At 43.6% G+C, this 24,958-nt stretch overlaps 1 long non-coding RNA gene and 1 pseudogene across 1 annotated transcript; both read right to left on the minus strand.

The window, feature by feature from the left end:
• Window positions 1-1,009: 1,009 nt before the first annotated feature.
• On the minus strand, window positions 1,010-15,816 carry LOC125344865. The gene is made up of 3 exons (XR_007209660.1): window positions 15,693-15,816; window positions 7,385-7,389; window positions 1,010-1,049 (listed from the first exon to the last, which is right to left on the minus strand). It is a non-coding gene; the product is annotated as an uncharacterized LOC125344865 (long non-coding RNA).
• A 3,663-nt stretch (window positions 15,817-19,479) lies between these two features.
• Window positions 19,480-20,291, minus strand: LOC125344866 (annotated as a pseudogene).
• Between the last annotated feature and the right edge of the window lie 4,667 nt (window positions 20,292-24,958).

Raw genomic sequence — 24,958 nt, forward strand, 5'->3', positions numbered from 1 at the left:
CTGGTAGGGTTTGTCTCCAGCATGAATTCTTTTGTGTGTCTCAAAAACTGAATTCCATGCAAAGGCTTTGCCACATGCCTGGCATTGGTAGGGTCTCTCTCCTGTGTGAATTCTGATGTGTTTTCTACAATTGGACAGCTGGTTAAAGCACTGGCCACACTGCTGACACTTGACTGGTTTCTCCCCTGTGTGGATTTGTTGATGCCTCTGCAACATCGAGGAGTAGCGAAAAATTTTCTGGCATTCTTTACATTCATAGGGTTGCTTTTCACAGTGGATTGTCTGGTGCAGAGCGAGGGCAGATAATTTCCTGAAGGTTCTCCCACATGCATTACGTGGGGACTGTGTGTCTGCAGACTGCTCATCTGAGAAAGCAAGAAAAAAACACTGATAACTCATGCCTATCATGCTAGCACTCAGGAGGCTGAGCTGTGAGGATTGGGGTTGATAATCTGCTGAGAATGAAAGTCTATGAGATTCTTTGTGTCCAATAACCCAAATAAACACCAGAAAGGGAGCTCTGGCTCTGGAGTTAGGACACTAGAATTGCACCAAAAAGGCTCAAGGACACCACTCAGGGCCTGAGTTCAATTCCCAAGCCTGGCCAAATAGAAAACTCACAGCTGACATTTCCAGTTTAGTAGAAAGTTTCAACTCCATTCTCTGTGTCCTGTCTTCCTTATCCATTCCACCTGTGTGTTGGGGGTGTTGTTTAATTCATTTCCACTTACCTATAGTTTTTCCTGATGGTTCCTTTTTTCTCCCTCTCCAGGGCTCTTTTCCTTGCTCCAGACAGGTGATGAAGTCTGGTTTAGAGACATTAAGCCCTGGGTATTGAAAAAGTTAGAAGACATGTGTGCTAGAGAACATGAGAGAAAATCGCCACCTACTATGGGCCTGGTGTTAAGTTGCAGATGGGGTATTTTTTAGCACAAAGGGCTATGTGCAATTTTCACCCATTTTCATCATCCTGCTGCTAGTGAGTCAAATATGCAGGTTGACTAGGAGCTGCTGAGCTGTGGGATGCAGTGTCCTGTGTCACTGAATGGCTTGCATTCCCACTCAGCTATGATGGGCACGCAAGCTGGGTGCCAGTGGCTCATGCCTGTAAGCTTCAGCGGATTGAGAACTGAAGGATCAGAGGTGAAAGCCAGCTGGGGGAGAAAATTCTGTAAGACTACACCTCTAATTAGCCAGCAAAATACTAAAATGGGTTTGTGTTAAAGAACATCCACAAGGAAGCAAATTGTGTGAGAATGCCCTTATTTCAAAACTTGCTTCAGGCACACAGTCATGCAGCATATATACATATATACACACATATATATTACACACATGTATACAATACACACACATATATATACAATATATGTGTATATTTTACATATATATTCGCACACAAACACTGCAAAATAAAATGAAACATTCATTTACCTTCAACACTCGAAGGTCTGGCTGGGATATGGCCTATTGGTAGTGATTATCTCACATACATGAAGCCCTGAGGTCAATTTCTTAGCACCACTTATATAGAAAATCTAGAAGTGACACAGGACTGGAAAAAAAATAACAAATGAAAAAAAAGTGGGATATGTAGGATGAGAAGTTATAAAAATGTTTTATTTTCTTCCTTTTCATTGGCTTAGTGGTTGATCTCCAGGACAGTTTGCTGTCCTTGAGCTCCTTAAGTGAAGGCTAGCCTTCTACCACTCTGAGTCACAACTACACTTCCACTCTTCCTGGGGTTTGTGGGGCATGCTCGCCCCAGATGCATTGCAGCTTTAAGAGGCGGTTCTAGCTAGCCTTCCTTCCTTCCCAGTCCCGTTAGTCCCGCCTGCCTTCAGGTCTGGAACCTGGCGGACAGCCCGGGCAGCCAATCACATTGCCTAGCTAGGTATGCTACATCCCTCCTCTTCCTGCCGCCATTGGCCTATATACATGTGGTTCATTCTTATTAAAATTGGATGATTGCAAGACTTTCCCCCGAATGGCCTGCGTGTTTTTTCCGGAGGCGGGCGGTTCGCGGCTCTGACTCATCCTGGCTTGCTCCAAGGGGTATGCTCCCCGCTACTCCCGCTGGCCAGGAGAAGCGCTATGGGCCGAGGACCCCAAGGGGTTATTTGGAGAAAGCAGATAGGCAAACCTTCCTGCCTAGGCAGGCTTTAAACCAGAGTCTTTGGATCTCAGCCTCATTAGGTAGAATACAGGTATGAACTAATGATGCTTGGTTGAAAATATGTGGGTGTGTTTTTGAATAGCAACCCTTTCCCAGAAATTCTGAAAATGAAGTTATCTGAGATGCACTTGCACAAAGCTAGGACTGCTTTCTTTTGTCGTTTCCTTTGGGAAGGTCTAGGGGCATAAACTCAGGCCTTGGGTACTGTCCCTGTGCTTCTGTGCTCAAGGCTAGCACCGTACCACTTGAGCCACAGCTGCACAGATGGCTTTATTGGTTAATTAGAGATATGAGTCTGATAGACTTTGCTTCTGGCTTTGAAGCATGATCCTCAAATCTCAGCTTCCTGAGTAGCTGGTTATACAGGCATGAGCCACCAGTACCCAGCAAAGATGGCTCTTTTACAAAACATTATGCAAGGAAATTCTGAGAATGAACTAGAAGTGGGACAGAAGCTCCTCACCCACAGACAGCAGGTTCCTGTAGTTGTCCAGCATGACCTCCCCGTACAGAGCCTGCTGAGCCGGGGTCAGGAACCGCCACTCATCCTGCATGAACTCCACAGACACGTCCTCAAATGTCAACTGTCCCCATGATGGAAAAGAAAAAAGAACAATGTGAGCATTTGCCTGTGGGCCATTTCTGATTCCTGGTGAAGAAATTGAGAGAACTAAGGTAACTGTTCTACTTCATATATGAAAAGTGAGTGATTTTCAAAACACACTTTCAAACAGTGGAATTTTCAGAAGTATAACCTAGACACATGAAAATATGGTATGTCATTCCCAAAATAATTGTACACAAATTTTTTGCCACTCCTGAGGCTTTAACTCAGGGCCTGGGCTCTGTCCCTGAACCTCTCTGTGCTCAAGGCTAGTGCTCTACCACTTGAGTCACAGCATCACTTCCAGCTTTTTCCATTTATGTGGTATTGAGGAATTGAATGCAGGGCTCCATGCATGCTAGGCAAGCATTCTACCACTAAGCCACATTCCCAGTCCCAATAAAACAATATATTAGTGGACCAGAAATATTTGGCCTCAGGCCTTCCTTTGTCTATGATGACATTGATCAATCTTCTAAATAGCAAGATTTTTCATCTCAAAGCACTTTCAATTCAATTAAGATAAAGTCTTCAGAACACCGAGGCCATTGTCTATCTTCAAAATGAAATTGCCAGCTGATACGAGTGGCTTCCACTTGCAACCCTGGATACTTAGGAAGCTGATGTCTGGAAAATCATGATTCAAAGCCAGTTTAGGTAGAAAAGTCTGGAAGCCTCTATCTACAAAATAACCAGCAATAAAAGCTCGAGGTATTGCTCAAGCAGTAATGCATCAGTTAAGTAATCCAAGCCAAGCAAGCATGAGGTCAGTTTAAACCTGGTAACCTAGTAATGAGAATACAGAAGGCTGGGGTCGGGGTGTAGGGTAGGTTGTATATGTTTGCTCAAAATCAGTAATGTGAAAAATAATTGTGTAAATCTTTGGAAGCAACCTTCTACTTTATTTTGGAGAATTTTTGCAAATTTTTTCTATTTTAACTTTTTATTGTTTATTTTTAAATTCTTTCTAAATACCTGCATGTGAAACACTTCATGTTTATATCCACTGACCCTATAATCAGTTTTCATAAGAATAAAAAAATTTCCAGGTAGATTCTGTACCTGCTTTCACATGTTATTTCAGTTTAAAAAACTAGTTAATAGTTTGTTGTATTTGTGGATGATTTAAGTCACACAAAAATGCACTGTTTTTTAACATTTGCCCACTGAGTGTCCACACAAACAAGAGGCGAAGGCCTCTGCTGACACTTCTGAAGTCATGTTAGTCAAATGTTCCCACCACTTAATGATAAATTATATTAGGCTACTGACCACATCACATGTAAACATATTTATCTCCAACCGAACAGACTGGTGTGCAAACAAAATAAGGTCTAGCAATACATTTGTTAATTAAAGGTTTCATGAGACTAAAAAAAATTGTACACAATATGGTAATAATATAATAATATTCAGAAATAACTTGAAGTTTTACATATGATATATAAAATGAAGACATCAACATAAGGATGTGTTTTTTGATTACTGTGTTCTTTTCATACAGGGTGAACTGTGTATTGTTCTGACACAGAATCTTCTAATCTAGTTAATATGAGTTTGTATATATACATCTGTATTATATGTAGATATATTTATAAATGTATATGGGTATATAAACATATATAATGCCTCACACTGTACAATGTACAATGAACTAAATATTGTCCCACTTCAGATTTTGATTCTTTTTATGATCTTTAGTATGGATATACATGGTGCATTTTAAAAGGTCTCTAAGGGCTGAGAATTTGGCTTAGATGTAGAGTGCTCCCCTTGCATGCATGAACCCTTCAGTTTGATTCCTCAGCATCACATAAGTAAAACCAGAAGTGGTGCTGTGGCTCAAGCGGTAGAATTCTAGCCTTGTGCCAAAAGAAGCCAGGGACAGTGCTCAGGCCCCGAGGTCAAGCCCTACCATCGCTAAAAAATAAGTCTCCAGTTATGTCAGTGTTCCGGGTCCAAAAGCACACATCTTATCCCTTAGCAAAAAGTAAAGTTTGGTCAATTTCTTGGTAGCTTTTGTTGAAAAGGATTTATGGACTCTATAGCATCTTCCACAATCCTGGGTGTTCCTGCAAAGTGTTTTCTGCAGAGTATTTTATCTACCAACCACACAATACCATTTTTCTCAGCAGCTCCTAAAACTTGCCCCAAACAGATCATATTTTTGGACATAAAGTAAACCTCAGTACATATATGCTATTGAAATACTCTCTGTAGTCTATCAGATCAGAATGGATTAAAACTAGAGTTTAAAGGAACCACACAAAACATTCCAATTCAGTAAGACAGAACAAAATATTGTTGAACGAAGAATGAAAATTTACCAAGCTCAACAATGTTATCTTAGCTACTCAGAAGGTTTAAGGTCCTGGTTGAAACCAGCCTGGGCAGGGAAATCCATGAGACAGTGCAGAGAATTGTAACCTCTTTGTAGAGACACTTAATAAAACTTAAAGTATATTAAATGACATTGTAGAGTCAGGAACAATGATAAAATGAATGAATTATATGCTCTCTCCTATGTATTAGGAGAGGTATGTAGAGAGGTATTATCTCTATGGTTTTGTTTTATTTTCAGAAAAAGTACAGACATGACCAAGTATAGAATGTAATGAAAACCTGCGGAACTGAGAGCCCCTTTCAGATCTGCACCTGTCAGGGCAATCCATCTCTGGCAAGCACAAGTGAAAGCCCTCCTCCACCACAATAGAGGATGAGGGGGGAAGCTGGGCTTCTGTATTAATGGATAATGCACATCACTCCGTAAGCTCTCTGCCTACTACTTATTAGTGACAAAGAGCAAAATAACCATAGATATCTATAATGATGTCCTTTCAGCAAGAGTCAGCATCCCAGTGAATAGAGTTATTAACTGGCAACATTGTCATTGCCCTGGCAGTAGAGATCAAAGAAATTGGAACAACTTTCACCTGAATCCACTGATTAATAATCGATGTAAAGCAGGATTCAAGCCACACCTGCTTTCTATAATCTCCAAATACCTGTATGTCTCAATTTTCAAGCAAGGTTGGCCATTTTCTTTCTAAGGCTGTGTCTGTTTGATTGTTTACTTTTGTGAATGTCACTTTTGTGCTCTGAACTAATGGCTTGGGAACTGTCATTGAGGGTTTTTGCTGAAGTCTAGTGCAGGACCACTTGAGCCACAGCTTCACTTCTTGTGGTTGGTTGTGAATTAGAGACAAAAGCGTAACTTGCCAGTGCCCGATGCTAGTGCTCGTAATCCTTGCTACTCTTGAGGCTGAGATCTGAGGATCAGAGTTCCAAGCCACCCTGGCAACAAAAGTCCTGGTGAGACTCTAATCTTCAATTAACCACTCAAAAGCAGCATTGGTGCAGTGGCTCAAAGTAGCTAAGGACTCACCTTGAGAAAAATAGCTCAGAGACAGCACCCAGACTCTGAATTCAAGTTCACAATTAACAAACACAAAACATCTCACAGCTTTTCTTGGCTGTTCTGGCTTTGAACCATGATCCTCAGATCTCAGCTTCCAGAGGAGCAAGGCATACAGTTGTGAGCCATGATCCCCTGTTCTGCAAGGCATTAGTTGAATTTTCATGCATGATGAAACTCCCACCACACCATTCCTTCTCCACTGATGTTGGAGGACCTAGTTCCAGTCCAAACAGCACCTTAAAATGCCTTTTCCGGGCTGGGAATATGGCCTAGTGGCAAGAGTGCTTGCCTCGTATACATGAAGCCCTGGGTTCGATTCCTCAGTGTTGTGCCAAGTCGCAAGACCACCCCCAAGAAGACCACCGAGATTCAGACACTCCGAAATGCAAAAGCAAGGCAAGGCTTTATTTAACGAGCTGCCAACTCGGGCCTCGTCCTACCCACCGACACAGCGGAGGTTAGGAGGAAGCCCCGAGCTGTGATTACACAGGGCTTATAAAGGCAAAGAATAAGGTTACAACAATCAGGTGTTCAAGCAAGCAAGATTAGGACACAGGTACAAATCTGATTGGCTCAGGGTTCGATTCTAAAATGGGGTTCACGTGGTAAAATGGGGCCTGACTTCAAAGTCTGGCACTTCACTCAGCACCACATATATAGAAAAGGCCAGAAGTGGTGCTGAAGCTCAAGTGGCAGAGTGCTAGCCTGCAGTAAAAGGAAGCCAGGGACAGTTCTCAGGCCCTGAGTTCAAGCCCCACACTGGCAAAAAAAAAATTGCCTTTTCCATGTGGGGATCTCACTGCTTTCTGAAGCACTTTGCAGTCATGTGAGTGAGCAATTCCTGGAAGGACTGTCCAGATAGAAGGGAGAGGAGGAGGACAGCATGGGGAGGACTTTCTTCTCAGCAGAGATTAGGCTTGATGAGGACAGAAGAAAAGGAGAAGAGAAAGTCCATGGAAATTGCTCATAAGGCAAAGAGACAGAAGAAGAGAAGTCAGCGTTTTACAGTCCTTCTATTATGCGTTTTTTTTTTTTTTTTTTTTTTTTTTTTGTCTTAGAGCAGGACTGGAACTCCTATCTGATGCTTTCAGTTCTAGGCCTGAGCTCTACCACCTGATCCAGGCCTCCACCCCCATCCTGGTTTAACCTTGGGACATTCCAAGAGAAAGCAGGATCTGACCTTGACCTGGCCTGGAGTTTCCAGGGAAGCAGCCATCACTTCTTCCTCTTCGTTCTCCTTCCTCATGTTTCTGCTCTGGTCAGAGATGAGCTCACTAACCACTCCTTGCTCTGTAGGGTCTGCCTTTAAGACATTGGCAAAACCTCCTCACCTGCCCTTCCACACCCACAGGCATGTGAGCCTGGGGGCTGCTGGGGGGCACAGGGCCCCCCATCCTGCTCTGTCCCCATAGGTATTGGCAATGAGGAGCTTGGAAGTGAAGACTGAAGAGACTGAAATGGAGACTGAGGTGAGATCAGGAAGCCGCACACCCACATCTAGAGGCCTGGCTCTCGAACTCAGGCAGTCAGAACCAGGACACTGATGCTCTGCCAGGCAGCGGATGGGTAGATTAGTGTCATCTATTTCCACCGGAGAAAATCAGTAAGCGACCCAAGCACATGAGGAGCCTGGAGAAACCATGGTGTCCCAGCAGCCAGGAGGGCAGCATGGGAAGCCTGGGGCAGGGATGAGGAATCAGAAGGGAGAGGACATTTTCTGCCGGCAGGGTTGAGCTAGCCAGGGGTGTTTCAGGGTGGCCCACTGGCCACTAGTCTCTACGTGTTCTGGTTGTAATTCTTTCCTGCTGTCAGTCATAAAGACTGCTGGGAGTGCAGAGTCAGAATGTGTGGAAGTTGGAAAGTCTGGAATCAAAATGCTATTAGGCCTGCTTTGCCTGCTAACAGCTGGATTTGTTGGGCATGGCCATCCCCTCTCCCTGGCCACACACACCAGGAGGAAGGGAGGAGAGCTCTGCCCCTCTCTGCACAACCAGGAGACCTGGATTTCAGTGCCAGAAATGGAAGAATTTTAACTTGCTGTACATGAGACACTGAAGATGGTGATAGTTTCCTGATATGGAGAGAAGGAATACAAAGAACAAGTGTCTTTATATTATTGCTTCGGAATATATGTTTAGTGTTATTATGAAGGTGTTGTCCTGAGAGATGTCTGTTTCAGAAATCAGATAATGAGTACATTTCTTTGGACAGTGACACTTTTTCCTTTAATTTCAGTAAGCTTGTTGAAAGAATGGCTGTTTGTATGTGTCAGTATTGGGCCATTCTCAAGGTCTTCTGCTCCTGCTCATCTTCTTTGCTCAACAGCCACAGCTAGACTTCTAGTTTACTTGTTAGTCAATGGCAGATAATTCTTTCAGAGAATGCTCTCAGTCCCGGGTCACACTGAACTGTAGACACCAAATCTCAGCTTTCTTAGGAGCCAGGAATAAAGCAGTGATCCTCTAGTGTGCAGTGATTTTACTAAACTAGTAATATGAGTTTATACAGTAGAAGACTGCCAATTCAGAGTGTTTCTTGTGATTATTTTTTTGGGGTGCGGATTTTAAATTTTCTATGATGATATTTCAAATTCAAGTAAGAAGTCTCTGAAGTATTCATGTGCTTGGTTGTTTTAACCATCAACATGCAGGAATGAAACCATCACAACCATACCCTTATGGGCTCGATTATATCTCTGTGTGTGTGTGTGTGTGTGTGTGTGTGTGTGTGTGTGTGTGTGTACGTTTGTTGCCTCTTTGTTATTGCCCATTAAATTATTTGAAAAGTTGAAATGTTAGATTTTGACATAATCCTTTTTTAACAGTCTCATATTCCACTATGGAATACACTTCAGTAAATGCTGGTTGTGTCACTTTGGAAGATAAACTGCCTAAAGTCTTCTAACATGTGTTAACTAATTCCATCTTGATTCTTTTCTTTTAACGTTCTGTGTTAGATAGTTCCTTATGGAGCCAAGCAAAGTATTCTTGAAACCATGTGTACTTTGAGGAGAAAGACGTTATAAATAAAATAGCAGCTGGTGTCAGTGGCTCACACTTTTCATCCTAGTTACTGAGGAGGCCAGATATGTGGATCTGGAAGGCCTAGACAAAATATCAATACAATCTAAATAATTTAGGTAGCCATAAGTCAGTGGCGCTAGGATACTTTGAGTCATTATTTAAACGTACCCATGGCCTTGCCTAAATGATTGAGCTTGAATAAAACTCCCATAGGGAGTTGAAATCAGTCCCTCTCAGCCACAGCCAACTATTAACAATGTTAATGTTAGCATTTCCCCTGCCTCAGGTCCTCAGCTTCTCCCATTAGCCCCCAGATCCACCCATACCTAATGAGCCACTCCTACTCACTATTAAGACTTACCTACTTTCCCTTTAGCCCCAGAGAGAAGCTGCCACCTGGATGCAGATGCAGATGTCATGTAGCTTCCTCTCCCGTGGAGCTATGACCCCACTAATTAACCTTCTTCTCCTGTCTGTGATTATCTCTGCATGGTTCCCTGGAATGTCCGGTACATATCCTTTCATTGGTGCCGAAACCCAGGATAGGTTCCCCGGGTATTTACTCTTCCATTTCCGGGGGATCCAAGCTGTGCCTGGGACCTATTCTGCTATCCTAAGTCCACCACACAGAGGACCACTGAGATAACTTCTCCTGGCCGAGTGCTCTACTTTCATCCACCACAACAAGGACAGCTGTGAACTTCTAACCATGGTGAGTGATCATTTAACCAGGGGCTCGAATCCGATTTTCCCTAGGGTCACAGGGTTGTGGATTCAGAGCCACAAAAGAAAAGAAAAGAAGAAACCTTGGCAAGAAGTTCCGAGCCCCACTTCCAGGGATCATTTGTCACAGGGCTAGGTAGGTCAAGGGAATCAGCATTTATGGGTGATGACTCCATCACTGTTTCTTCCCTCACAGTCGACTCCATTTTGATGTCAACTGAACAGAGCCCTACTGGGATGCGGTTATCTCTAGTTCACCTCTGCTAGTCAGTCATCAAGTGGGGGACAGTCTAAAATGGTTCAGGAAAGCTGCTCAAGTTTGAGCCCAGTCTTAAGCTTCATGCAATAAAATTTGACCCCAAATTTGGAACTCCATGTGGCCCCTTATGTGACATGGGACCTCTGATATTTTATAGGACTTACATAACTTCTATGAGTGCTCAGGCAGATAGACCTCTCTCTCTCTCTCTCTCTCTCTCTCTCTCTCTCTCTCTCTCTCTCTCAACTCTGCCTGCCTATCTGCCTGCCTGTGATATAGGAGGGGCTGGTACAAGCTCCCAAAGGTATAAATGTTTGTTTAACATCTGCATTGAAAGACACAATGCAAGGTTTTCTGTTCTTGTTATTGATGTTTGTTAAGCTTGGAGAGTCAGTGAAATTCTGCTTGTTATTGGCTAAATCCTCAGTTTTCTCTTGCATTCACCATGTGGTAGACAATAGAATTGAATTTAGAAAGTGCCAATATGCTTCCATCAAGGTTCCAGAAACTGTTGGAGGTGGAGTTCCCCCCTCCCCCCCACACACTCCAGGTAATGGGCGTGCCAAATTCCTTGAGGCAGGGCAGGGATGTGGAGAGTCTAAGTGCCCCATAACCCTGTCCCCCCCAGCCAAATTCTGAAACTGCCACCTTGCATCTCTAATGCTCCAAGGTGAAGGTATGTTGCTGTGAGCCTGCTAAGGCTCTGGCCAGCTCCCTCGCCATTATGCCATGCCAGGTGTCTGTTCTGTTCATGTCCTGTCTCCCATCTCCTGGACCTGTTCTGCTCATGGCATCCCACTTCAGCTCCGCATTGGAGCTAACTGGTTTCTCAAAATGTGTCTTCTCTGTTTCCTTGCCATATAATCTGTGAAAATTTTTGTTTGCTGGAAAAGTTTTTGTTTCCTAACTGATCACGTGGTTCCAAAATATGGGCAAAGTAATGTCATTTTGCCCCTGGAATTTCAGAAAACTTACATGGACAATTAAAAAAAAATTCTAAGGGCGCCCCAAAGCTGTGTACAACTGTCTCTCGGTAAAATATGTAAAAAACAAACAAACAAAAAACAAAAAATAAAAAACAAAAAAAACTGGCATCCTGGTTTCAAAATTACTTGCTTTTGACTACTTTTTTAACTTACTTTAAGTCTTGTGTTAAACTGATCCTGGCATACTGTGGGTGGAATCACAGTGAACAGCCTGGAGGCAATCCTTACTCCAATCACCAGACTCCAAGCCAAAATAAAAAACAAAAACCCAGGTTTTAAACCCAAACTGCTAATGTTTGGGTACAAGTAAATATGTCTAAGAAAAACTCCAAAAGATTCAAATATGCAGCACATGGTCTAAGTACAATGATGCAAAACCAGTATTATTCTTCATGTCCATCTATGCTAAAAGTGGTAGCGTGCTATCCATTAGCAAAAGAGGCACAGGGGTACTGCCCAGGTCCTGAGTTCATGTCCCAGCAGTGGCAAAGAAATAAAGCAGAAGGCAGCGGTGGCTTTTCATTGAGAAAGTCAGTTTCTTGGACACTGTGAAGTTCCGTTCTCACGTGTTATAAGATAATTTTATAACAGCCCCTGGAGTGTGAGTCAGGGCTACCTGTGCTGGCTGATGGTGAAGCCCCACCCATCTAGGGATTCCCACCTTCACCCTGTTTGTTCAACTCTAGCTCTGGAAGGTGTGGCTGCCCTCCCCTGCTTATACTTCCTCCCTTAAATGACCTCCCCTGCTGTCCTCCCAGTTCTCCTCTCATGACTCTGTCTCTGCCCTTCACAGTGTTGCCTGGACTTCCTAGGTAGGGTCCCTGTGCCCCCCTCAGTGCCTCCCGTGCTGATCCTGCTGGAAGAATCAGGAACCCTAGTGTCCAGCCCCCCAACACTCCACCCGCCCTGCCCCATGTACCCCAGGCCACCAGCCCAGACCTGACCACTCCACCACCCTCACCAACCCCCAGCCCCGAGCCCATACCACCAGGCAAGGCCGCTGCCTTCTGGAACTCATCCTCTCCCAGCATGCAATGCTCGTGGACTGATGGGGTTCACTCCAGAGGCCTCTTTGAAATACAGTCCAATGAGCAGAGATTCCTGGAACCAGGAGCATCCCTCATGTTTTCCCAGCATGCAGCGCAACAGTGGCTTATGGGACTCCATGGTCCCCAGGAGCCTCTGGTCCCCTCTGAAGAGTTCTTTCTCTGGCCCACAAATGCTGAGAGCTTGGCTGCCCAGAAAGATTTAACAATTTTTTGTGTGTACTGGTCTTGGGGCTTGAACTCAGGGACTCTGTGCTGTTCCTTCTGTCTCAGCCTGACCATCCGCTCCAGTTAGCTGGTCCCATGGTCCCGTGTGAACATGCAATATCAGTGGGCCAATGAACACTGAGGCATGTCAGTGCACAGGAACCCCTGCTACAGCCAGTGTAGGGGAAGACAAGATGCCCTTTGAGAATGCGTGTGGATCTTCTTAGTCACACATCTTTCAGTCCTGGACCAAGAGATTTAAAGGCTTCATTATAGGGGACCCCAGAATTTTGGGGAAAGGTCATATCGGGGTAGACCCTGTCAGCGTATGTGTTCCCTAGCAATGTGAGAATAGAGAAAAACTAGAGTTCCCTGCTAGGTTCACAGTGCATTTATTGACATTCACACATCCAATTTTAAAAGCCACTCCCTAGTAAAGGGAATTAAGTAATAAAATTAATTACAAGTATCTGTGTATCTGTTGTGTGATACCTCATTAAAACACAGATTATATATTCACAAATTACACCTGATGAAACTAGTTAATTAAGCCTTTCATCCCTTGACCTTAAAACTCAGTGCCCCGAGATTTACCAGAGCATTGGCAGATTGTAGATGCATTAAGTGCGAGTAATAGAATTGTTTTCACTCTTTACTGGTGACTGAAAATATTTATTATCCCACAACAAATATTTTTGAATATTCTAACTATTCCTACTTGAGATAGGCATCAATTTGTCCATGTTCAGGCTAGTTATTTTCATTAGTTAAACATTGACCATTTCCTTCACTTCTTCATCTCTGGATCTGTGGACTATACTCGAACTTCTTTTGCTCAAGGATGTTGTACCACCACTTGAGCCATTATCATCCTTCTGGTTTCTTTTATTCATGATTAATTGGACATAAGAGTCTCATGGGCCTTCCTGCCCACCTGTCTTTACACCACCATCCTCAGATCAGAGCTTCCTGGGCAGCTCAGATTGCAAACGGGAGCCACCAAGTCCAGGGCCTGGCCAAGTCCATTGTTTTTGTTGGGTTACGTTTAATCTAAAGGCTCAAATTTTCTACGCTAACATTCCACCACTGAAGAAATGCCCCCCAAATCTGAGTTCCCCTCTTCTCTTGGTTTCTTGGCATTGTAACTCAGAATCTCATGTCTGTCAATTCATATTGCTGTCCACACTTGACCTTCTGTATAGATTCTTGTGTTTTATCCAACTGGAGCAGTGGTCAGGTGATGTGCTCCATCTCCTTCCTGTCTGTCTTTTCTCCTTCATAGTGTGTGTGCTGGACTCTAATGCCAGGGGTGTGGCAGGAGGCTTTTCTGAATTCTCAATGTTTGTAGGTTTCATTCACTGTGGCTTTCTCTGTGTTTCTTCCAGCTTGAGTAGTGTGGAAAGACCATCCCTCATTTTCTGAACGTGAGGGTTCCAATGGATTGTGGATTTTCTCAAGTCTTCTCAAGTGTGACCTCCATATAGATGATTTTGGCACATGAATGGCATTTTTAGGGTCTGTTCCCAGTGTGGCCTCTCTGGTCAACACTGAGGGTGGAGCTGTTTTTGAAAAGATTTGTGGCACTGTTCACATGTGTAGGGTTTCTCTCCAGTGTGTGTCCTCCCATGTTCTTTCAGGTTGGAGATATAGCAGAAGGTCATACCACAGTGTTTATACTCATGATCTTTCTCCCGGTGTGGGTTCTCTGGTGTATCCTAAGGGTGGAACTGGATGTGAAGGACTTGTGGCACTGTTCACATGTGTAGGGTTTCTCTCCCATGTGTCCTGCCATGTTCTTTCAGGTTCTTGATAGACCACAAAATCTTGCCACACAGTTTGCACTCATACGGTCTCTCTCCACTGTGGGTTCTCTGGTGTTGCTTAGATGTTGAGATAAGTTTAAAGGCTTTGTTACAGGGGGACACTGGTAAGGTCTCTCTCCAGTGTGGATTCACTGGTGTCTAATCAGATCCCCATGCACTGTGAAGGATTTGTCACATGCATTGCATCTGTGGGGTTTTTCTCCTGTGTGGAGCAGTTGGTGGATTTTAAGATGTGAACATTGTCGAAAGACTTTGCCACATACAAGACATGGGTATGGCCTCTCTCCTGTGTGTGTTCTCTCATGTGCCATCAGCGTGGAGACATGTCTAAATAACTTGTCACAATCTTTACCCTGGTAGGGTTTCTCTGCAGCATGGATTCTCTTGTGTGTCTGAAGAACTGAATTTCATCCAAAGGTTTTGCCACACACCTGGCACCAGTAGGGATTCTCTCTCATGTGACCTCAGAAATGTCTCCTATTACTGGACAGATACTGAAAACACTCACCACAGTGCAGACCCTTGAAAAGTTTCTCCCTAGTGTAGATTTGCTAATGCTTCCGGAACACAGAGTTCTGGCAAATTGTTTTTGCACACTCCTTACTTTCATAGAGTTGCTATTCAAAGTGAATTCTCAGGTACAGAGTGAGGGCAGAGAATTTCCTGAAGTTTCTCCTACATGCCTTCCCTGGGTACTGTGTCTCTACACGCTGCTCATCTGAGAAAGCAAGAAAAAGAAACTTATAGCTCACGCCTATCATTCAAGCCAGTCACGAAGCTGAGATCTGAGGATTGGGGTTGAAAGTTAGCCCGAGGATGAAAGTCTGCAAGGTTCTTTGTGTCCATTAAGCCACTGAAAAAGGAGAAGGGGAGCTATGGCTCAGGAGCTAGAGAACTAGCCTTGAGCAAAAGAGGCTCAAGGACTGGACACTGGCCCTGAGATCACTTCCCAGGCCTGGCCCCACAACAGACATTTCTTGGTTAGGAAAATATTGCAATCCCAATTTCTGCTTCCTGTCAAATTTCCCTTTGGACATGTGTTCTTGAGATACTGTTCAGTTCATTTCTACTTACCTATAGTTTTTCCTGATGGTTGCTTTCTCCTTTGTCTTCAGGGCTCTTTTCATTGCTCCAGACAGGTGATGAGGTCTGGTTTGGTGACATTAAGACCTGGGCATTGAAAAAGTAGGAAGGTGTTTGCACTGGAGTCCACAAGAGTATATGGCCAGTTTGTATGTGCCTGGAGTGTAGATACACACGGGGCATTTGTGGTAACCAGGTCCTATGTGCAATATCCACCCACAGTTTTCAGCATCCTGCTGCCAGTGAGTCAAATGTGCAGGGTGACCTGGAGCTGCTGAGCTGTGGGACGCAGTGTCCTATGTTACTGAATGGCTTGCATTCCCACTCAGCTCTGATGGGCACACAAGCTGGGTGCCAGTGGCTCATGCCTGTAAGCTTCCCTTCTCAGTGGATTGAGAACTGAAGGATCAGAGGTGACAGCCAGCCGGTGGAGAAAAGTCTGTAAAACTACACCTCTAATTAACCAGCAAGATTGTCACATGGATTTTGGTAAAGAATATCCACAAGAAAGCAAATCTACTGAGAGTGCAAGGCATATAAATACTTAAGGACAAACACACATACACACACACACATACGCAAAAATACATTGTAGCATTCCTTTATCTTCAAAAGTGGAAGGAAGGTTGGTGGTTATGGCCTAGTATTACAGTGATTGCCTCCCATACATGAAACCCTGGTATTAATTCCTCCACACCACATACAAAGACAAAGGTAGAAGGGGCACTGTGGCTCAAGTGGTAGAGTGCTAGCCTAGAGGAAGAAGAACCCAGGAACAGTGCTTACACCTGGAATCCAAGGCCGAGGACTGGCAAAAAAAAAAAAAAAGAAAGAAAGAAAGAAAGAAAGAAAGATAGAACCAAACAAAAAACCCAGGATCAAAAGTTATACAAGTGTTATTTTCTTTTATTTCTTCCTTTTTATTGGTTTTGTGGTTGATCTTCAGGACTGTGTTCTGTCCCTGAGCTGTTTCATTGAAAGTTAGCACTCTACCACTTTGTGTCACAACTGCACTTCCACTTTTTATGGGATTATTTGGAGATAATAGGTTGACCAACTTTTCTGTCTAGGCAGGCTTTAAACCAAGTCTTTAGATCTCAGCCTCTTCATTAGGTAAGAGTACAGGTGTCAGCCACCAGTTCCTGGTTGTCGTGTGTGTGTGTGTGTGTGTGTGTGTGTGTGTGTGTGTGTGTATGTGGGGGGGGGCGGTGTGGTGTATGTGTGTGTGTGTGTTTTACAGCAACCCATTGTCAGGATTTTTCAAAATGAGGTTATGTGCGATGCCCTTGCACTAAGTAGGCACCACTTTTATTTTTTCTTTTACTTTTGGAATATCCTGGGTCTTCACCTCAGGGCCTGGGTATTGTCTAAGATTTTTGTGCTCAGGGCTAGGACTGTCCTATTTGAGCTACAGCTCCACAGATGGCTTCTGGTGGTTAATTACAGAGGAGAGTCTGATAGACTTTCATTCCTGGACTGGCTTGAGGCACGATCCTCAGATCTCAGCCTTTTGAATAGCTGGGATTACGTGCAGGAGCCACCAGTACTCAGCAAAGATGGGCCTGATATGAAATATTCTGCTAGGGAATTCTGAGAATGAACTAGAAGTGGGACGGAAGCTCCTCACCCACGGACAGCAGGTTCTTGTAGTTGTCTAGCATGACCTCCCTGTACAGAGCTTAGCTGGCGCTTAGCCGGGGTCAGGCACCGCCACTCATCCTGTGAGAACTCCATGGCCACGTCCTCAAATGTCAACTGTCCCCAGGAAGAAAAAGACAAAAGATCACAATGTGAGCATTTGAACTTGAGTAAGTTTCTATACGTGGTACAGGAAACTGAGAAAAGTAAGGTTATGGTTCTGCTATAGTTGAGCAAAACTTGTGATTTTTTTTTTTTTTTTTTTGCCAGTCCTGGGGCTTGGACTCAGGGCCTGAGCACTGTCCCTGGCTTCTTTTTGCTCAAGGCTAGCACTCTGCCGCTTGAACCACAGCGCCACTTCTGGCCATTTTCTGTATGTGGTGCTGGGGAATCGAACCCAGGGCCTCATGTATATGAGGCAGGCACTCTTGCCACTAGGCCATATCCCCAGCCAAAACTTGTGATTTTTAAATACACACTTTCATAGTTCATGGTTTCCCAGGGGTATAACTGAGCACGTGAAAATATGGTATCACATTCTCAAAACCATTGTACACAATATAGTAAGAATAGAATATGTAACGAGAACAAGATGAAATTGTATATATCATATAAAATTACGGTGTCACCATAAGAATTTGTTTTTTGACAACTATATTTTATGTCACACAGCATTAGGAGTCTATTGTTCTGACATGGAATCTTTTAATTCAATGTGTGTGTATGTGTATATATATAAATGTATATGTATGAGTATATGTGTGTATGCATATATATATCTCACATTTTACAATATTCTGCAATAACTATTGTCCAACTTTTAATTGATTCCTTTTAAGAGGATTCATTTGGATTTGCATGGTATGTTTTAAAAGGTTTTATGAGCTAGAAACTGGTGCATCACAACTGTAATCCTACCTAGTCAGAAGACTGAGGTATGAGGGAGGTAGTTCAAAGCTAGTCCCGGCAGTGAAGTCCATTAACCATTTTTCTTTGTAGTTTAAAAAAGATTTTATTCATTTTGATCAGGAAAAAAAAGACAGTCTATACCAACTTGTCACCTACTCATAAATTAGAAATTACAAGATTCACTATGCTACATAACTGTACTTACTAACAACACAGCTTAAAGTGGATTTCCCTTCCATCCCCTATGGTTCCATACTGAAATAAACAATTCCTTACAATAGCCAACATTATCTCTTGGTCATAGCAAAACAAGGCCAAAGAATTTCAACTTGGTAGCAAACAAATACAAATATCAGAACAAAGTTGTAGCGATTTAGGAAAAAGGCAGGTATTAGCATAAACAACTTCTAGCTGTGTAATTTAAGATCAACTTTTCTGTGTGTAAACATGTCAATCCTAGCAGCCTATGTGGGAACATGGAAAACCCCAAATCCAACCACTGAATAAAGTCAAAATTTGTCAGCCAATTTTCCTTTGAAACCTAAAACTTTTGATGCACCAGAAGCTGTAATGACACTCAATCACATTTTATGTCCCATCAACAAATGTAAGACTTCAGCATTTTCCCCCCACTGTTCCTATGTCTGAATATAGAAATGCTTATTAATTCATGTATCAAATGCACTGTGAGACCTACTAGTGTTGACCTTCCCTAAGAACTCAACACAAGCTAATGAACTCCTCAAAATGCCCACCTGGAAACATCTTGTTCATCTGCCGATGGCTGTGACCTATCAAGAGAAGACAACAGAAACCCAAATCTTACTTAGTCTGTTGATTAAAGTATAATGGACAATTTCTTATGTATCTGGTTCCTACCTGCTTTGTAGTGCTCTTTCCTCAAGGTCATCAGGAAACTTTTTCATAATTAAAAGAATTAAAGTCGTGGTGCTGCCTAACCAATTTTTTTCTAGCAGACCAGATTACTCAAAGCAATTAGGAAGTTACATGTGGTTTGCCAGAGAATTATGAAGACGTTATGCTGCAAAAAATTGTTTTTAGGGAGTGCTAGGCACTCGGCTACATCCTCAGCTCAAGCCTTTCTCTTTAAGAAAAAAACCCAAAAGTCTACTACAAAACTTGTAACCACAATCCTATGACTTAAGTTTTCAAGATAGTCTCAGATAACCAGAGGGGAAAAGAACATTATTTGAGTCTTAGTTAACAGGAAAATCAAGCCTGAGAAGCACAGAATATACTTATACTTGGCTGGCTATTTATAAAGGACCACAGTTCCTTCCTATGGACCACTTCCTAAAATAAACTGCCTTAATTATTGCTTCTTTAAATAAATTTTTTTACAATGCTATGTAGTACCTGGCGCAGAAACAATCACATAAGGAAGCATTTGAGGTTTAACATGAAATTGTACAAATAAAAGTTTGTATAAACAAATCCACATTGAGTCATAACACATAACAAAGTAAACACATAACAATGTAAAAACAAAGAAAACTAACTGGCAGCTATATACAGTTGGACACAATTGTGTCTTCTACACTAGAAAGTCTTTACGAAATCAGATCAACAGAAGACCAAATCTTCTATGTAGTCCTGTAAGATGAGTTTCTTTGGCATCTCCTGCTTTAATGGTCTCCTGTAGTATGGCTGGTAATTATTTTGGTGATTGCCACCTCCTCGGTATGCCTTGCCATAAGAGCTCTGCTGACATCGGCCACGACCCCTAGTACCACCTCGTCCTCCAGCTGCGGCACCTCTTCCCCCTTTCTGTTATTGCTGTTGCTGCCTATACACGTCTTTGGGTTGTGCAACTTTGATCTCACACTTTCAGTACCAATTTCATGGTATCTGCTTTCTAACAACTTCTTTACTGGCTCCTCATCTATATATGTGATAAAACCCTCTTTTCTCATTTGTTTTTGTATCCATGGGAAGTTCAATATTTTCGATCTCTCCAAAAGCTCCAAAATATTCTTTAATTTGTTCTTTAGAAGTATCTGCGCCCAGTGTACCTACAAAAACCTTTTTAAGGGTTTTTTTTGTCTTTTAAAGCTTTGGCCCTTTTAGGATCTATCAATTTGCCATCCAGTTTGTGTTCTTTCAGTTCCAAAACCTTATCAACACTAGCAGCATCTTTGAAAAGTACAAATCCAAATCCTCTTGATCTTCCAGTGACTGGATCTGTTTTAATTGTGCAGTCTACCAATTCTCCAAATCGAGACAAATACTCTGTCAGAGCTTTCTTGCTCGCATCCCAGCTCCCAATAAACATTTTACCGTCATCCTGCTGATTCTTGCTCGCGTTGATTTTGGATCCCTCTGCGAATTCCTCTATGTTGCTATACTCGTTCATGTCCTCCATGGTGGCGGGATGGTCGGTCAAAGGGTGGCAGCAGCAGAGGCGGAGCATTGTATGAAGGTAGATTTAAAAAGGCAGCAGAAGAGTCCATTAACTATTATCTCCAATGAACCACCGGATCACTGGAAGTGGAGCTGTGCCTCAAAGTGGTAGAGCACCAGCCTTGAGTGAAAGTGCTCTGGGACAGTGCCCAAGCTTTAAGTTCAAGCCATACCAGGGACAAAAAAAAAGTCTCTAGTAATGTCAGGGTTCCAGGTCCAAAAGCAGACATTTGCCTAGTCATAAGTGAAGAGTTTGCGCAAGGTCACCAGTGGATTTTGTTGAAAACAATTAATGTATGAGGCAGCATCTTCCACATTTACTGGGTGTTCCAAGAAACAGTTTACTGTGGAACATTTTATCCACAAACCACACTAGATCATTTTTCTCAGCAGCTCATAAAACTTTCTCCAAAACAGATCATATTTTGGGACATACAAACAGGCTTTTATATATCAGACCAGAATGGATTAAAACTAGAGCTTAAAAGAAACTACAAATAACATTCCAACACAGGGAAACTGAACAACACATTGTTGAATGATGAGTCACTGAAGAAAGAGGGTATAGTCACCAAGCTCACACCTGTTATCTTACCTACTCAGAAGGGTTAGAAACATGGCTAAAAGCAACCAGGGCAGGGAAGTCCATGAGACATTGGAGAGAATTGTAACAAATAGTAAAACACCTTACCTATTCTTAAATTGTATTAAAATACATTGTAGAGAACAGAACAATGATAACAGCAAAATAAGTGCTAAAATTTCTGGTATATTATAGGCACTGTGCTATTTAGTAGGATTTAAAAATATAGAGAGAGTTTTTACTATGTCTCTTGTTAATACTCTCTGAAAACACAAAGATGTGACCAAGTATAGAATGAAATGAAAATCTGCAGAGTCGAGAGCTGCTTTCAGATCAGCAACTGTCCAAGCAATTTATCTCCATCAAGCATAGGTGAGAGCCCTCCTCCCCACACCAGGACCCAGAGAAGAGAAAGGATTGAGGAGGGGAGCTGGGCTTCTGTATTGAAGGTTAACACACATCACAGTAGAAGCTGTCTGCCTACTACTTACTAGTAGCGAAGGGAAAATAACCATGGATATCGATGGTGATGGTATTTGGCCCAGACTCATCATCCCAGTGAATAAAGTGATTATCAGCCAACATTGTCATTGCCCTGACAGTGGAGATCAGAGAAATAGAATGATCTCTGTCACCTGAATCCACTCATTAATAATGAATTTAAAGCCGGTGTCCAGCCATACCTGATTTTTGTATTTCACAAATTCCTGGTTTTTTTACACTTAGCATCTGAGAAATCATATATCTTCTAAATTCTCTTCATTTTCTGAGCTATTTTAAGCAACAGGTGCCCTTTGATTTCAAAGCTCCCCCAGCCCTTTTTTTTTTTTTTTGCCAGTCCTGGGCCTTGGACTCAGGGCCTGAGCACTGTCCCTGGCTTCTTCCCGCTCAAGGCTAGCACTCTGCCACTTGAGCCACAGCGCCGCTTCTGGCCATTTTCTGTATATGTGGTACTGGGGAATCGAACCTAGGGCCTCGTGTATCCGAGGCAGGCACTCTTGCCACTAGGCTATATCCCCAGCCCCATCCCCCCAGCCCTTTTTAAAATAAGTGCCAAATCTGGGGCTTGAACTTGTGGCCTGGGTACTGTCATTGCGTTGTTTTATTGAAGTTAGTGTTCCACCACTTGAGCCACAGGTTTACTGTTTCTCATTTGGTGATGAATTGGACATAACACTCTACCATGCTGGGCACCAGCTGCTCATACCTGTAGTCCTTGCTACTCATGAGACTGAGACTTGAGGATTTCTATTCCAAAAGACTTGGACAGAAAGAATCCCCATGAGACTCTAATCCTAAATTCACAGCCATTGGAGCTGTGGTCCAAATAGGTTCAGCACTAATTTTGAGCAAAAAGAGCTTAGACAACTCACTGAGGCTTTGATTTCAAGGTCACAAGAAATAACAACAATAACAAAAATCTCACTGAATTTCCTGCCTGGTCTGGCTTGAACCATGATCCTCAGATTCTGAGGAGCAAGGATTATAGGTGTGAGCCATGGTGCCCAATTCTCAAAGGGCATTAATTGAAATTCTCATCCAGGATGAAACTATCACCACCCATTTCCTTCTCCATGGGTGGTGAAGAACCAAGATGCACTGCAACAGCATCCTGCAATGCCTGTCCCATGTTCAGAGCTCACAGCCTGCTGACACACTTTCTAGTCGTGTGAGTGAGTGATTCCTGGTGGGACTCTGTCCACAGAGAAGTGAGCAAGGATGACAGAATGGTGAGAATGCTCTCCTCAGCAGGGAGAAGAATCTCTAACAGTGGGCTTGATGTGGGAAGAAGAAAAGCAGAGAAAGTCTGTGGGAGATGCTCATCAGGCAAGGAGCAAAAGTGGAAATGCCAGTTTTCCAGCCCTCTTCTTTTCCTTTCTTGTCTAACAGCAGGACTCCCATCTGTATCTGAGGCTTTCACTCTGCACAGAGCTCCACCCCCTGAGCCACTTCTCCAACCCCCATGCAGGTTGAACCATGTGACATTCCAGGAGGAACTGGGGTTCTGACCTTGACCTGCGCTGGAGTTTCCTGGGAACCAGCCATCACTTCCTTCTTCTTGCTCCCTCCTTGGGTGTCTTGCTTCCCTCAGATGAGCTTAATCAACCACTCCTTGCTCTGTAGGGTCTGCCTTTAAGTCATTGGCAAAACCTCCTCAGCTGCCCTTCCACACCCACAGGTGAAGCAGTCTGGGGGCTGCTGGGGGTGCAGTCAGGTGATGTGGAAGTTTGAAAGTCTGGATAATCCTGGGATTCGGCCTTGTACATGGCCCCAGCAGGGTTGGTTGGGCTTGTGCATCATCTTTCCCTGTACACCCACCAGAAAGAAGTGGGGCCAAGTGTGCTCCTTTCTGCACCATAAGTGGACCTGCCTTTCAGTGGGAGAAATGCAAGAATTTTAACTGGCTTTGCAAGGGGCGCAGTCGATCGCCATACTTACTTGATCTTGTGTAAAGAATATAAAGAACAAGAGCCTGTATAATAATTTTAAAAACATATATAAGTGTATTGTTACTGTGAAGGTGTTATTCTGAGGCCTGACCATTTCAGAAGTCAGTGAATAAGAGCATTTCTTATTAGACAATGTCACTTTTTCCTTTGTGTTCAATAAGCTTTTTGAATCATTTGGTGTTTGTGTCTGCCAATATCTGGGCTCCAACTGCAGGCCCTGTGCACTTGCTCACCTTCTTTGCTCATCACCCACAACTCTACCTCTCCCTTTATTTTTAGTTAATGGCAGATAAGTGTTTCAGAGGATTCTGTCAACCTAGGGTGTCCTGGAACCACAGTCCTCTGATCTCAGCCTTCTGAGGATCTAGGAGGAAAGCAGTGACCCACCAGAGTCCAGTGGTCCTGTTAAACTAGTAATATTAGTTTAGACAGCAGACAATGTCAGTTCTGAATGCTTGTGGTGATTATTTTTGGGGCGGTGGGGATTTTAAATGTTGAAGGATGACGTGAGATACCCTCAAGTAAGAAGTCCCTGAGGTGATAGCAAGGTTCATGTGTTTGCTTGTTTGTCTCTACAGTGTCCTTGAAGGAAAGCATCATCTTCAATCAGTAACATGTATATTATCTATCTATTGAAAACCAGCATATTTTTTTTTTAAATGGCCTGACACCAATCTTCCTGGCTAACACTTTACTGCACACAATGCGCTACTCCTCATAGTGGGCAGATTTAATTTCCTAAAGTTTTCCTCAGATACTGTTTGCCACACTCCTTGCCAAGAGGCCAATGGCTTCACCTCCTTTGTGCATTGGTGCATCATGATCTGCAGTGAGATCTTCTTTGCCAGGCTGAGGAGCCTGGGTCTCCTCCCTGGGAGGTCTGGCCTCCAACCCCTAGGAAAACACCCAGAGGCTGAGAAGAAGCCAAGAGGAGAGGCAGGGGCGGGCCCGCCCACAGCACACTCTCTTGACCCCTTAGCTCCCTAGCTTGCCCCCATGAAGCTGGTGTGTCCCCTTACCACCCAGGCTCAGTCCCTCTCATCCTGGTCCCTCCTCTATCTTCCTGGCCTTTCTCATAACACACTGGCACTGCTATCAGAATCCTGCCTCTACCTCTCATCACCCTAGTCCCTAGCTACCTGGTCCTTCCCATAAGTTCACTGGCCCCTCCCCCAACACCCTTGCCCCGCCCTTCAGAGCCCAGTACAGCCCATCAGGGACCTGGCCCAACCATAGAAACACTGACCCTGCCGGTGGAAGCCTAGTGATTGCCTGTCCCTTCTGCACCCTGAACTTGCCTTTCAGCACCCTCACTGTTACCAACAACTTGAGTCCCACTTGAGCATCCTAGCCTTGGGCTAGAGGCCACTGGGAGGCCTGGGGTCTTCCAAGTCTTTATCCCTTTTGCCAGTGTACCCCAGGCAAAACTCTGTGGAATTACTCTCTCTTTCCTTGGCCTGCCTCCTTGCCAAACCAGATTTTTCCCAGCCCACTCTGTGTAAGCAGCCCAAGCCCAGGTCTTTCCCCTAGTCTAGCCCCTTTAAGGCCTCACCTACCTTTTTGTACATCCAATCATTGGTCCTTTAAACCTTCTTTCCTTCTGGCCCTG

Source organism: Perognathus longimembris, unplaced genomic scaffold (assembly GCF_023159225.1).
Source record: "Perognathus longimembris pacificus isolate PPM17 unplaced genomic scaffold, ASM2315922v1 HiC_scaffold_4565, whole genome shotgun sequence".
Lineage (NCBI taxonomy): Eukaryota > Metazoa > Chordata > Mammalia > Rodentia > Heteromyidae > Perognathus > Perognathus longimembris.